Source organism: Rattus norvegicus, chromosome 1 (assembly GCF_021556685.1).
Source record: "Rattus norvegicus strain SHRSP/BbbUtx chromosome 1, alternate assembly SHRSP_T2T, whole genome shotgun sequence".
Lineage (NCBI taxonomy): Eukaryota > Metazoa > Chordata > Mammalia > Rodentia > Muridae > Rattus > Rattus norvegicus.
In genome coordinates, this window is record NC_141534.1 from 246,815,783 (window position 1) to 246,827,500 (window position 11,718).

At 48.2% G+C, this 11,718-nt stretch overlaps 1 protein-coding gene across 3 annotated transcripts in view; it reads left to right on the forward strand.

Annotated features, from left to right (window-relative positions):
- The first annotated feature begins 215 nt into the window (after window positions 1-215).
- Window positions 216-11,718, forward strand: part of Pcgf5 (polycomb group ring finger 5) — a 117,325-nt gene continuing 105,822 nt past the window's right edge. For all 3 annotated transcript variants that reach the window (NM_001440243.1, XM_087589441.1, NM_001129882.2), the window contains 1 exon segment: window positions 216-456. The gene's annotated coding sequence lies outside the window, so the exon portion shown is untranslated.

Below are 11,718 nucleotides of genomic sequence, written 5' to 3' on the forward strand. Positions count from 1 at the left end.
CAAGCCCAGGCACCGCGGTGGGCTGTGCCCGGCAGGCGCTCCGGGAGCTACGCAGCGGCGGCGGTGGCTGCTCCAGAAGGCCTGGCGGGCGGCGGCGAGAGGCTGTGCCCCAGTTTGTGTCCAATCAGGGAATGCGGGCTGTGCCCCGAGCCGGGCAGCAATGCGTAAACAAACCCTCTGGCAACTCCTCCGCCCCCTTGGCGCGCTCGCCCCGCGCCCATCGCCGTCGCCTCCGCCGCCACCGTCACGGTCACCGCGGGCTCGGCTGCCGTCGTCCTTTCCCCCGCCCTCTCGCCGCGGGGCCACCCGGACCTCCCGCCCGCGCGGCTCGCGCCTCGCCACCCGGTCCTGCTCCGCCCCGCCCGCTCGGGCTGCTCACCTACCGCCCCACGCGCGCGCGCTCGTGCACCACGCGCCCCGTGCGGCCCGCCCGGAACGTGGCCTCCCGAGAGCTAGGTAAGAGCGATGCTCGGGGACCCGGGAGGCTTCCCGGTTTGGGGAAGTTTTTATAGTGCGGCCGATCTTCCGCTGGGCCCGGGGTGAGATCCCGGCGGGCGCCGCCGTGCGAGCTCGGCGGGCAGCAGGGGTCGCGCGCAGCCGGGGGTCCCAAGTTGCCCACGCCAGGGAACCGGTGCTGGCGGCGCGGCTGGGCCGGGCGGGCGACGGGAGGGTCCCGGGGAACTTTCTCCTCCCCTGAGGCGCGCTTGCCAGCGCGGCCCGCGGCCCCGGCCCCACGGCGGCGGCTCCCGGGCTGGAGAGAGCAGGGCACGGTGTTTGAAGAAGCTGACGCAGTTGGTGACGCTCGCGGCTTCCTGAAGGGGACCGGCCACGATCGAGTGCCTTCGCGAGGGGACGCGAGGGGCGGGCGCTCGGGGCCTTTCTCCCCTCTCCTGGAAGCTGCGTGGGGAGCCCCTCGGGCTCCGGGAGTGAGCACCTCTGCCGGGCGGCCCCGGCAGCGCGCACCCCGCTTCCGTTTGGATCGGCTGGGGCTATTATATAAGATGCCACGGAGAGCAGAGGGGCGATCGGGAGCGCGGCGGCGAGGGCGGCGGGGACCCACCTGTGCACCACCGCACGCCTCGGGGGTCGGGTTGGAGCCAACCCTGCCTTCCGCGCCCCTGCCTGCCCCGGGACGCTCGCTCCCCGCCACCTTGCCCGGCTCTCCGCATCTCTCGCAGCAGGCGTCCGTACTTTGAAACATTTGTTTAATATTAAGGAAGCTGCGTGTGCGGCCGTCATAGTACGCCGGGAACGTGTGGCTGTGAGCTCCGGAGCGGTGAATGAATCATTGCCCCGGTGGACCGCGCTCCGATGATTCACGCGGGCTCCACACGCGCGCGCGTACTCGCTGTGGGCCGCCCTTCTGCGAGGGATGACGCCCGGAGGGGCGGGGGAGTTCATGAGAGAGGGTGGCGAGGTTGGTTTTTTTTTTTTTTTTAATTTAAACCTGCCACAGTAACTTTAGGGTGTAGGGCTCCCCATCTTCCCTAGCCTTGCTACGCGTTTTCTGGAAGGGTAACACGATTCCACCTGGCTGGGTTAATGTGGCAGTGGAGACGCTGATTCGCTACAGGGCCCGGTCCAGTCCCATTCACAATTTGAATAGTGTCAAGTGAGGGAGGTCTGCAGCTTGGTTGGAATTCTAGTAATTGCGTCTACTTCAGCAGTTGCCAAGTAATTAGCAGAATCCTTAAAAGTAAGTCGATCTTAAACAACTGGTCCCTTAAGTAGATGATATAAAGAAAGATTAGCTTTTTGTAAGTTTAAAAAGGCCGTCTTGTTTTTTCATTCATGAATACAGAATGTTTCCTACTGTCATTCCTGAACGCTAACTTGACGTTCCCATCCCACTCCACACTTGAAGGACTACAGAGCAACGTTTTCTCATCTGGGGCTCACCCCTCCTGTGTCAGGGCCTCGCAAATACTCTAGTTTCTCAGTTCTTGATCCCTGCCCCCCAAACTACTCCATAGCCCTCCTAGTTTCTTAATGGCTCCTAATCGCTAAGAATATTTTGTAGAGGTATTATCTAAGTCTGCTTTGCACTACAAGAATGTAAGTCTCGCACAGGAGAAAATGGGAGACTTTACCTGTTTATTCGTTTATACCCTAAAGTCAACAGAAGCCTCATATATATTCGGGGCACCCTATGTTTTTCGGACATGATGAATGAATAAGTCCCTCCTTCTTGGCAGGACCATCTTCAACAGTTGTAACTCATTGCCTTTGGTGGGCGAGTTACCTGTAGGGTACAGTTCTGATTTTCTCTTGACTGTTGTAACTTTCTTGAGATCGATCGACTTTGTGCTGTCCAGGGCACACAATGACAAACCTTTCAGCGTCCTGTTGTAAGATGCTCAGTATGAAGCAGCGTTGGCACCACAGTACATTACTGAGTAAATAAAAATATAGGTACTCATTTAAACGGGGGTGGGGGATGCTAAGTGAAATCAGTAATATTGAGAAGTCACGGGCCTATATGTTTCTATTCATTTGAAACACTGGTATTCCGTTCCTCTTTCCTCCTACCTGTAAACCAAACTCATACTTAGTGAAAAGACTAATACGGTGTAGTATTCATTTAAACAAACCCGAGCTTTGTTTCTCTGTCAGAGGCCCTAACTCTAATGCGTTGTTAATATTGGTAACGCAATAGTAGCTAGCTAAAAGGTGTTGCTTAAAATTATCCTTTAAACGTCTCGATTGAATATTAGAAGGATCAAAGCTACAGGTCAGCAATAGGAGGATGATTTACATGTAGTACTTCATACTCAGAAGACTACCTGGTTAAAGTATATGTTATAAAGAATAAACTTCAGGGCATATTACTCAGCCTCAGTCTTGTAGCCATATGGTCAGCACTCAGTGTTTCCACGGTCTGCTGCTAAATAGGAGTGGCCGCCCTGCCGTGTCCTAGTAACTGGTCATTTCTGGAAGTGTAACTTCAAGACCGAGTTCAGAGAGCGCAGCATTTTAGAGCTAGCCACAAGAGATCTTGAAGTTTCAGGCTCCATTCCTTCAGGACCCTCTCTGAAAAGACTTAGGCAGTAAAGGGATTTGCTCAAAACTCAGAACTGGGATTAGAGCCAGGAATCTGAAGTCTGTGTTGTTGGAAGCCCCTGTATAGTCCAAGTACAAACAGGTGGGGAGGAATTGCTCCTTCCACTAACAGACTGTCTCCCTCTTGCTTGTGCACACTTTACAGGGAGTAAAACCACGCCTTACTTGGATTCGTACCCTCCCATGTCTCCCATCGGAGGGACTCAGCAGATACTTGCTGAATCTGGTTGGACAAATGGCTTTTCAGTTGAGAACATATTTAAGAAGTAAAAACTAAGAAAGGAGTTTTTCTGGCCGATAAGAACAGGGTTTTGCAGTTTTATGGTGATAGTGTTGCCATATTGTTTTAATGTCCCTAAGTTTTAATGAAAGCGGCATAGAACTTTCCATGTGTATTCCCTGTTAGTTGTCAAGTGGTACCTGGAGACACAGCAGAAGACAGACGTCGGCCACGTAGTTGGTCTTATGTCTCAGACAATGGTCAGTAGAAAAAGAGCCTGAACTTCATTCAGTTCTGCATCTTTCAGGAAACCCTCGCTACAGCAAGCTACTTGACTTTAGAAATTCTCTCATCACACACACACACACACACACACACACACTGGCAGACCTGCACGCTCACACGAACGCACACGCACACGCAGTGGCGGCAGCATTGGTGCTGTGAACACTGAAGGATTGTGTGAGCCTGACCTAATGTAGAAGAACCTGGTTTACACAAGGCTCTTAATGAGTTGTATCTGAAAGCTGGGTGTGGTTGTGCTTGAACCTGTGGGAAGTTGAGGCAGGAGGATCATTCTCAAGGTCATCCTGGACTGCATAATGAGTTCAAGGCCAGCCTTTGGGAGATGAAGCCTGGTCTCAAAAGCAAGCAAGCAAACAAACAAACAAGAAATAAAGTAAATACTAACTGCTCCACACTGCACATGTTTGCATCCATGGGACTGACAGGGAGGGATTAAATGACCCCCATGACCCCTGAGGTCTGGCCTAACTCTTTGGTTTTAGAAACCGGTTACATTTGTGCTGTTCTACATTTTTAACCAAAGTGACTCCTATATCCTAACTATGAACTGAAGAAAAAAAAAAAAGGCTTAGTTTCTAGACCTCCCGAGAATTTGTTTTAATAAACATTGATAAATTAACTACATTTTTATTCTATACACTGTGTAGATTAACTTGAACATTCTCTCTTAGTTTATTAAGAAAGGCAGTATGAGAAGTATGTGGGCTAATCAGAGGCTATGAGAGCCTTACATGTCACTTAGAGAGGGTGCGGCTGATAACCAAAGGCTGTGTTACATGGAGCTGTTAGAGAATCATAAAGAAAGCACATGGCGGTTTTAGAAAAGAAAAACAAATCCATTACTAGCCAGAACATTAGGGAATTGAGGGATTTTGCACAAGATCTTAAAAATTCCATAGGAGTAGACCCGGCAGAAATTTGGAGACCAGCCTGTATTGAGACTTGAAGGAAAGAGTGCTCACCTCTGTCAAGAAATGGGAGGAATGTGGTTGAGTTGAAGGTTGAAGAGCTAGAAGAGTGGGAATATTAGGGCCGCATTATCAAGCATCTTCTGTGTTGAGCTAAGGAACCTGCTGGGTTTGTCGTGAAGAACATCCAGCATCCATTCAGTATGGGATGATGTCATCAAACTTAACATTTTAAGGCTAGCCCACATGGGGATCAGTGGTAGCCCCAGCAGGGTCAGAAGGACAGCATTGCAAACATGAGTCAGGGTGGAGGTGGGGGTGAGCTGGGAATGCAACGCCACTTCCTGCGTAATCGGATGAGGAAGATGGGACGACAGAAGCAGAAGAATGACCTGAGATAGGATGGGCAGGTATTAAAATACACAGGAGGAGCTTCTGGCTAAGCGTCTCCAGGTCGCGTGCAATCCACCAACACGGGTGGAGATGAGTGGAGGAGATCATCATGAAAAGAAGGAGTATATGCTTCAGACAGTGGATGGAAAGTCCCTGAAAACAGAATCATGGATTTGGGATTAGTTTAGCAGTACTGTGCTTGCTGATGATGTCCAAGGCCCTGACCTCCGTCTAGAACACTGTCCCAAACAAGCAAACGCTGTAAGAATGGCGTCCATGTGTGTGTGGGTGGGGTGGCTTCCCCTGAGGCAGGAATAGGAAGGTCATTAATGCACCAGGTGTTCCTCACGCTGAAGGGACAGGAGCAGATACAGGTGACTGACTACCTCTAGATCGACACTCGGCCCATACTTGTTAAGGCAAATCAATTCTGGGATGCTATTTGGTCAAATAGTGCCCATTCTTTTATACATTTTAAATTCTATATTTATTTGTGTGTGTTTGGGGGGCGAGATACCTGTGTGCCATGTTTGTGAGTGGGGTCAGAGGTCAGCTCTGGAGTCTCTTCGACCGTATGGGTCTTGGGGATCAAACTTAAGGTCGTCAGACCTTAGGCACATCCACTGGCTGAGCTATATCTCCAGGCCTCGTCTTGAAAATGTGTTAAGTTAAATTTTTATTCATTTGCACATGGGGGGGTGGCCATTTCCATTCTAAGGGAAACTCTCCTTTTCAGTAATGAATTACATGATCACCTTGATTACGATGAAGTTATTTCTGGATAATCGTGCCAATAAGGCAAAAAGAAAAGTAAATCAAAAAGGTATATTGGTTTAGAAGGGGGAAGTAAAGCTGCCGTAGAAGGTAACACTTATTCGTACCAAAAATTAGGAAGAGTCAGACGAAGACGTCCTGGAACTGACAAACAATGGCAGCAGAGTTCACGCCAGGTCAATATGCAAAGGCTGCTTTCCTGCGTACCAGGAGGGGAATTTGCACTCAGGAGTACCATCCTTCCCTAGGTTTCTGTTGCTGTGGTAAAACGCCACGACTGAAAGCTACTGGGGGAAGAAAGGGTTTATCTCCTCCTGCACTTCTCCTTCACACTCCATCACTGAAGCAACACCGGGCAGGAACTTAGGTCTGGAGGCAGGAACTGAAGCAGAGGCCATAGACCGATTGCTGGCACAGTCTGCTCAGCTACGTTTCTTATGTAACCCAGGACCGCCTGCCCAAGCCTGGTACCTCCTACAGTGGGTTAGGTTCTCCAGAGTCAATCATCCATCTGGGAAAGGCCCCACAGACATGCCGACAGGCCGTTCTGTTGGAAGAGTTTCCTCACCTGAAGTCCCTCTTCGTTGGATGACCCTAATGCCTTGACAAAACACTAACCAACACAAAGGCGTTGTGGTCTCCACTAGCACACGAAAGTCTGATGAGGTATGTGTAAGATGCGTGTGATGAAGATACACATTCATGGATAGAGACAGTCAATGTTGTCAGGACTTCTGAACTTGACTGATAAATTCGATGGAGTCCCAAATCGAAATTCCAGTAGTTATTTTGTAGATATTGACCCTTCAGCTTTGTAGTTTATATAGGAAAGCAAGCACGGTATTGAAGAACAGAGCTGGACGGCTGGCTTTTAAGGCTTCTAGAAGAGACGTAAATAATCAAGTGTGGTCCTGGCAAGAGATCAGACCAGCAAGTAGGTCAGTGGAGCAGCACTGAGGCTGAGGGGCTCCTGAGGTCCTACAGATTTGATCAACTGATCTTTGTCACAGAGCAAGGGAAACACGATGGGGTTTTGCCTTTTCAGCAAGTAGTGCCAGGCGGGATGACTGGGCTTTATGTGGAAACTGACAAAAGAGACCTCAGAATGGGCCATATGCATGCATTTATTCTATGACGCTGTTAGAAAACAGCACAGCAGGATGGGCAGATAGCTTTAGGTTTGGCCGTACTTTACACACAGGACAGCAGGCGTAATTCACAGAAGGAAGGTATCAGAAGCCGTGCCTATTACATTTTATTTTTTAAAATGCACCTTGCAAAAAGACAGTATCTAAAGAATAAAAAGTTGAGACGCGGGCCAGGAGAATATATTTTCAAAAGATGTATCTGATAAGTATTTCAAGTATGCAAAGAACTCCTATAACTCAATAAAAACTCATGTTAAAAATGGACTAAGTCCCTCCCAGGCACCCAAGGAACTAGGAAGATAGCAAGATGATCATTTGAATGTGTGTCCCACATCAGAGACATCGGAAGCATGCAGATCAGGAGAGCAGATCCCACTTGGCAGTGGTTGGAGTGGCCAGAATCCATTACTCAGAAAACACCAAGTGCTGCAAGGATATGGATCATTCGTTTGCTGAAGGGAGCGCTGGATGGTACAGCCACCTTGGAAAATGTTGTAAAACCAAACACTTTTACCTTGCCGAGGCAGTTGGAAATTTACATCCATTCAAAGAAAAAACCCTATACCGGGTACTTACAACAGCTTTGTTCATTATTACCAAACTTGGAAGCAATAAAAATGCCCTGTATTCTTCAGAATGAATGAAGAAGATACCTAGGATGGGATATCATTTCGAGATTGAAAAGATGTGGAGAGGGCTAGGGAGACAGTTGAGTTATTAAAGAGTCTCACAAGCCGGGAATCTGAATCCAACCCTTAGAACCCATATTTACAAAAAGAGAAACAAATACGCTGATAGTCCCAGCTCTGAGGTGGCAGAAATAGGTTGATCCCTGGGGCTCCGTGCTAGCCTGTTTGGTGAGCCCCAGGCCATTGAGAGACCCTGTCTATTTAAAAACAAAAACAAAGCAAAACAAATGAATAAAAATGCCAGCCTAGACTACGGCTGAGGAGTGAAACTTGAAGGTGCCCTCAGGGCCCTCCCACAAAAGCAGGAGTAGGACTTCAGCACCTACATAGAGTTAGGTGAAGGAAGAGGAGCTGCCTGGCTTTGAGTAAATGTCATTCTGCCCAAGGAACCACTGTAGAGACAAAATGATACCCGGTCACCTGCACATACCAGGTAGATGCAGAAATACACAGGGAGGGATGAACAGGAAGAACATAGAGGGTCTGAGAGCATTGGGAATATGCTGCCGTCTTCCTATAGTGATAGATACACACCATGATGTTGTCTAAGACTGTAGACTATAAATCTAAAAGATTAGCGGAAGGCAAAGATGAAGTCTGAATTTTACACTACTTTGTAGATGTGTAATGGCTTGGTTGTCTTGTGTTGATTTGTTGGAAAGCAGAGAGTGAGGTGTGACACTGAGGTAGAGTGGGCAGCGTTTGCAAAGCTGGTGGCCCGCTTCCACTGGAGATCCGAAGGCAGCGAGAGCTAGGGAGCACACGCTTCTGGAGGGCGCGTCCCTCCCGTACTGACGACTTCCCCCAGCAGAGCTCAGAACACTGGAAACAGAGATGGCTTGGGCGTCTCTGACACTACCAACCCCGTGTGGGCAACTCAGTCCAGTCCAAGGACCGGTGGTGGGAAGGTGGGCGATACAGATAACCTAGTGTCTGCCTCAGCAAGAGTGAGGAGGGAGGAAAAAGGGAGAAGGTGGAGGGCCAGACAGGGTGTGAAAGGCGTGAGGAACTCTCAGGTTTTTATAATTACGATGTGGATCAGCTGGGAGTTATGACTTAAAAGCTCCCAAGTGAAGCCGAGCCATAGGACTGGGAAGGCATCTAGGCCGTAGGAAGTGGAAAGCCAGTAATCTTTGAGAACTGTGAGGCCAGATATCAAAATCAGTATCTATCGATGTAAGTAATCCCCACAAGCATGGGATATATGCAGGAAAGCCGTTCTTAGCATTTAGACCACAGGGTCAGAAAGGTAAAGGGGAAGGAAGGCATAAGGACGGATGTTATGGAATTTAAAAGATGAGCAGGTTCTAAGGCCTTTTAAACACTTTGTACCGATGTGAGTGTTGCCCGGATCCCAGGCACACAGGGCCAGACTGGAGCTGATTAAAAACCTGGGGTTTCTGGATCTCGGTTAGAATTGCTGGCAAAGTGAAGTGTCCGCTGACTGAATCTCAGAAAGCTCGCACAACGTGCAGCTCCGCCAGTTCTGTGTGGAAGAGAGTCTCTCGGCTACAAGTCGGCCCAGTGCACCCCACTGCTTAGCGTGCACGAAACGGTGAGGAAACAAAACACCGATCTCTACGAATGAGGATGAGTTGGAAACGATGGCTTGGTGACAGGCTGAGGGTGACTTTGTGCACGCACCACTTTGTCTACGCGGAACTGTGGATGGAAAGCTTCAGGCTTCACGGTAAAAATGTTTACCCAAGTATCTTTACTGACTAGGCAGAAAGAAAGATACACTAGATACCACGTTTAATATCTCTGATAAAATAACCCCACCCCCACCCAAATCCTACTATCTGAGAACTGGGACCCATGGCCATCACACACCAAATAAATTGTTCTACTTCTGTGAGGAGAAATGCACTGTGGCAGACGGAAGCTCCCGGAGTATATTGGGTACCTCTTATTTTGAAGTCTCTCAGGGGAAAAGAAAAGGTATATTTTCTTTTTACATGGTTATTGACTGTCCGTGCCTTTGAGTTTGACCCCTGATGCAATATTGCCGCGTCAACTAGATGTGACTGGAATGATGAGGTCGAGTATGGGTCCTTGGTTATCGCTTCCACAGCCACACTTAGTGGATCTCTCCTCTCTGGGAATCTCGGGAAACTCAGAAACGGCAGGACCACCTTCGAAATGCTGTGTTTGAAGTCAGAACTTCCGAAATGTGGAAAGTTCTCCATAAAATGTTTAAGAAGTCTCTCGCATGCTTGCATGTGCATGAATGTGCGTTCATGGCACCACCCACCCCAACTAGCCTCCTCTCTCCCGATTCTTTTAACTATTTGAAATCTGTGCTGCTGTCCACGTTGGGGGCTCAAACCCAGAGCCTTGGGCATAAGGGAAGACTCTGAACACCGCGGTACACTGACAGCCCACTTTTTCTAGTCCTACTAACTGGTTATTAAGTTTTCCAGTTCCCTCACCCGTCGTTTGGAAAAAGGTAACATTTGCTGTATCTTCTACGGATTCGATGTCAAAACTCTTTGTAAAAATATTGTTATGCAAATGTCAAGGTATCGGTGTTACATAGGAAATGCATGTCAACCAAGTCTACGTTCACCCTTCTCAAGCAGATATTTTGAACAAAACGACACAGACGACTGTTGAAATTTGGCAGAGCGCTGGTTTAGACTTTTATGTTCGCCGTGGCAGCGTCCTCCTTTATCCACGCCAGACTGGCTCCGTGAGCCTGGAGCAGTGGATTTCCTGACAAGTGAAATTTCTGCCTTATGTATTCTTCTTTTGACTTCTCAAGACTTTTCTCTTTTTTTTATTGTAAAATGTAATCCGTGGACAGAAACGTTTGAAGTGTAAATGCACACATTAACAAACTGTGAAAGGCAAGCAGCCATGTAATTACCACCCGGCTCAAGAGCTGGACCCGTTTAATTTCTCCCACATGGAGGACCTGTTGTGGGCCTGGCTTGTTGTTCTTTAGGGCGGTCATAAGGAAGAGCAGAAGGCAGAAGGAAGGTATTACGTTTCGATGGACCAGAATAGACCGGCTTTGGGTAGAATCAGATCAAAGGTGTGATGCCCGTGTTTTATTCTCTAGGCGTTCTTGGGCTTGGTTTATCTAGGTAGCTGTGGATTCAGTGCTCAGGACAAAGGCTTGGATTGTATCCTTACGTACCGAAGTCTTCAGGCTAAGTATCTTCAGTTTGTGTTTGTTAGGTGAACCCGAAAGGGCTGTGGTCCTCTGGATGGGAGGACCTTCATGCTTGATTCTGTTTGAAAGTTCTCATCCTCTGTCCTTCCCTATCTCTAGAGGCAGACAAGTAAAGATTTCAGAATTGACAGCTACTTGGAAAATACTTAACCACTATCAAGGCAAGTGCCTTTCAGGTCAGACCCCCGGAAAAGAGGGGCCCAATGAAAAAGCTTTATTGCACAAAAATCCACATATTACCTTAATATCCAGGGCCACAAGCACTCTGTCAGGGCATACTTATTAATTTTTAATTAATTAATTAATTATTGTTTTTCAAGGCAGGGTCTTTCTGTGTAATTCTGGCTGTACTGAAACTCACTCTGTAAACTGGACTGGCCTCAAAATCAGAAATTCGCCTGCCTCTCTCTGCCTCCTTGTGCTGGGATTAAAGGCACGCCCCACCATGCCCCACCACGCCCCACCACGCCCCCAGCTAGGGCATGTTTTAAAAAAACAAACCTTGCAGATACTTTGCATATATGTTATGGCTTCTAGTTTTGTGTTTTTATGGGATTCCTGTTTGTACAAACTCAAGCGTCTCCGTGTCTATAAGTGGTCCCTGTGCTTTTTGATTGGCTCCTGTTTTGTCCCATTTCAGTTTGTTTGGTTTTTATTTTATTATTGTTATTCTTGAGATGCCTCGAGTTTCCTAAGGACAGACAGAACGGTCGTGGATTCAGATAGAAGGGGAGGATCTTGGGGAGTTGGGGGAGGAGAAACCGTCATCAAAATATATTGTACGGCAAATCTATCTCCAATACAAGAAAAATGGAGGACAAATAATCTTGTGACATAAGTCATATTGTAAGAGTAAATAGATAGATTAACGGACTAAAAGTCTTTTTGCTATCTAGAAAAGAATTCTTTTCTTATTTGCTTCAGGCAACTTACCTGCTGAAGCCATGGCCCCACCCGCCTTTTTATATTTGCCTTCTAGGCCCCTGAGAGCTTGAATTACTCCATGTGAGCCACTGCACCTGACTGTGTGTGTGTGTGTGTG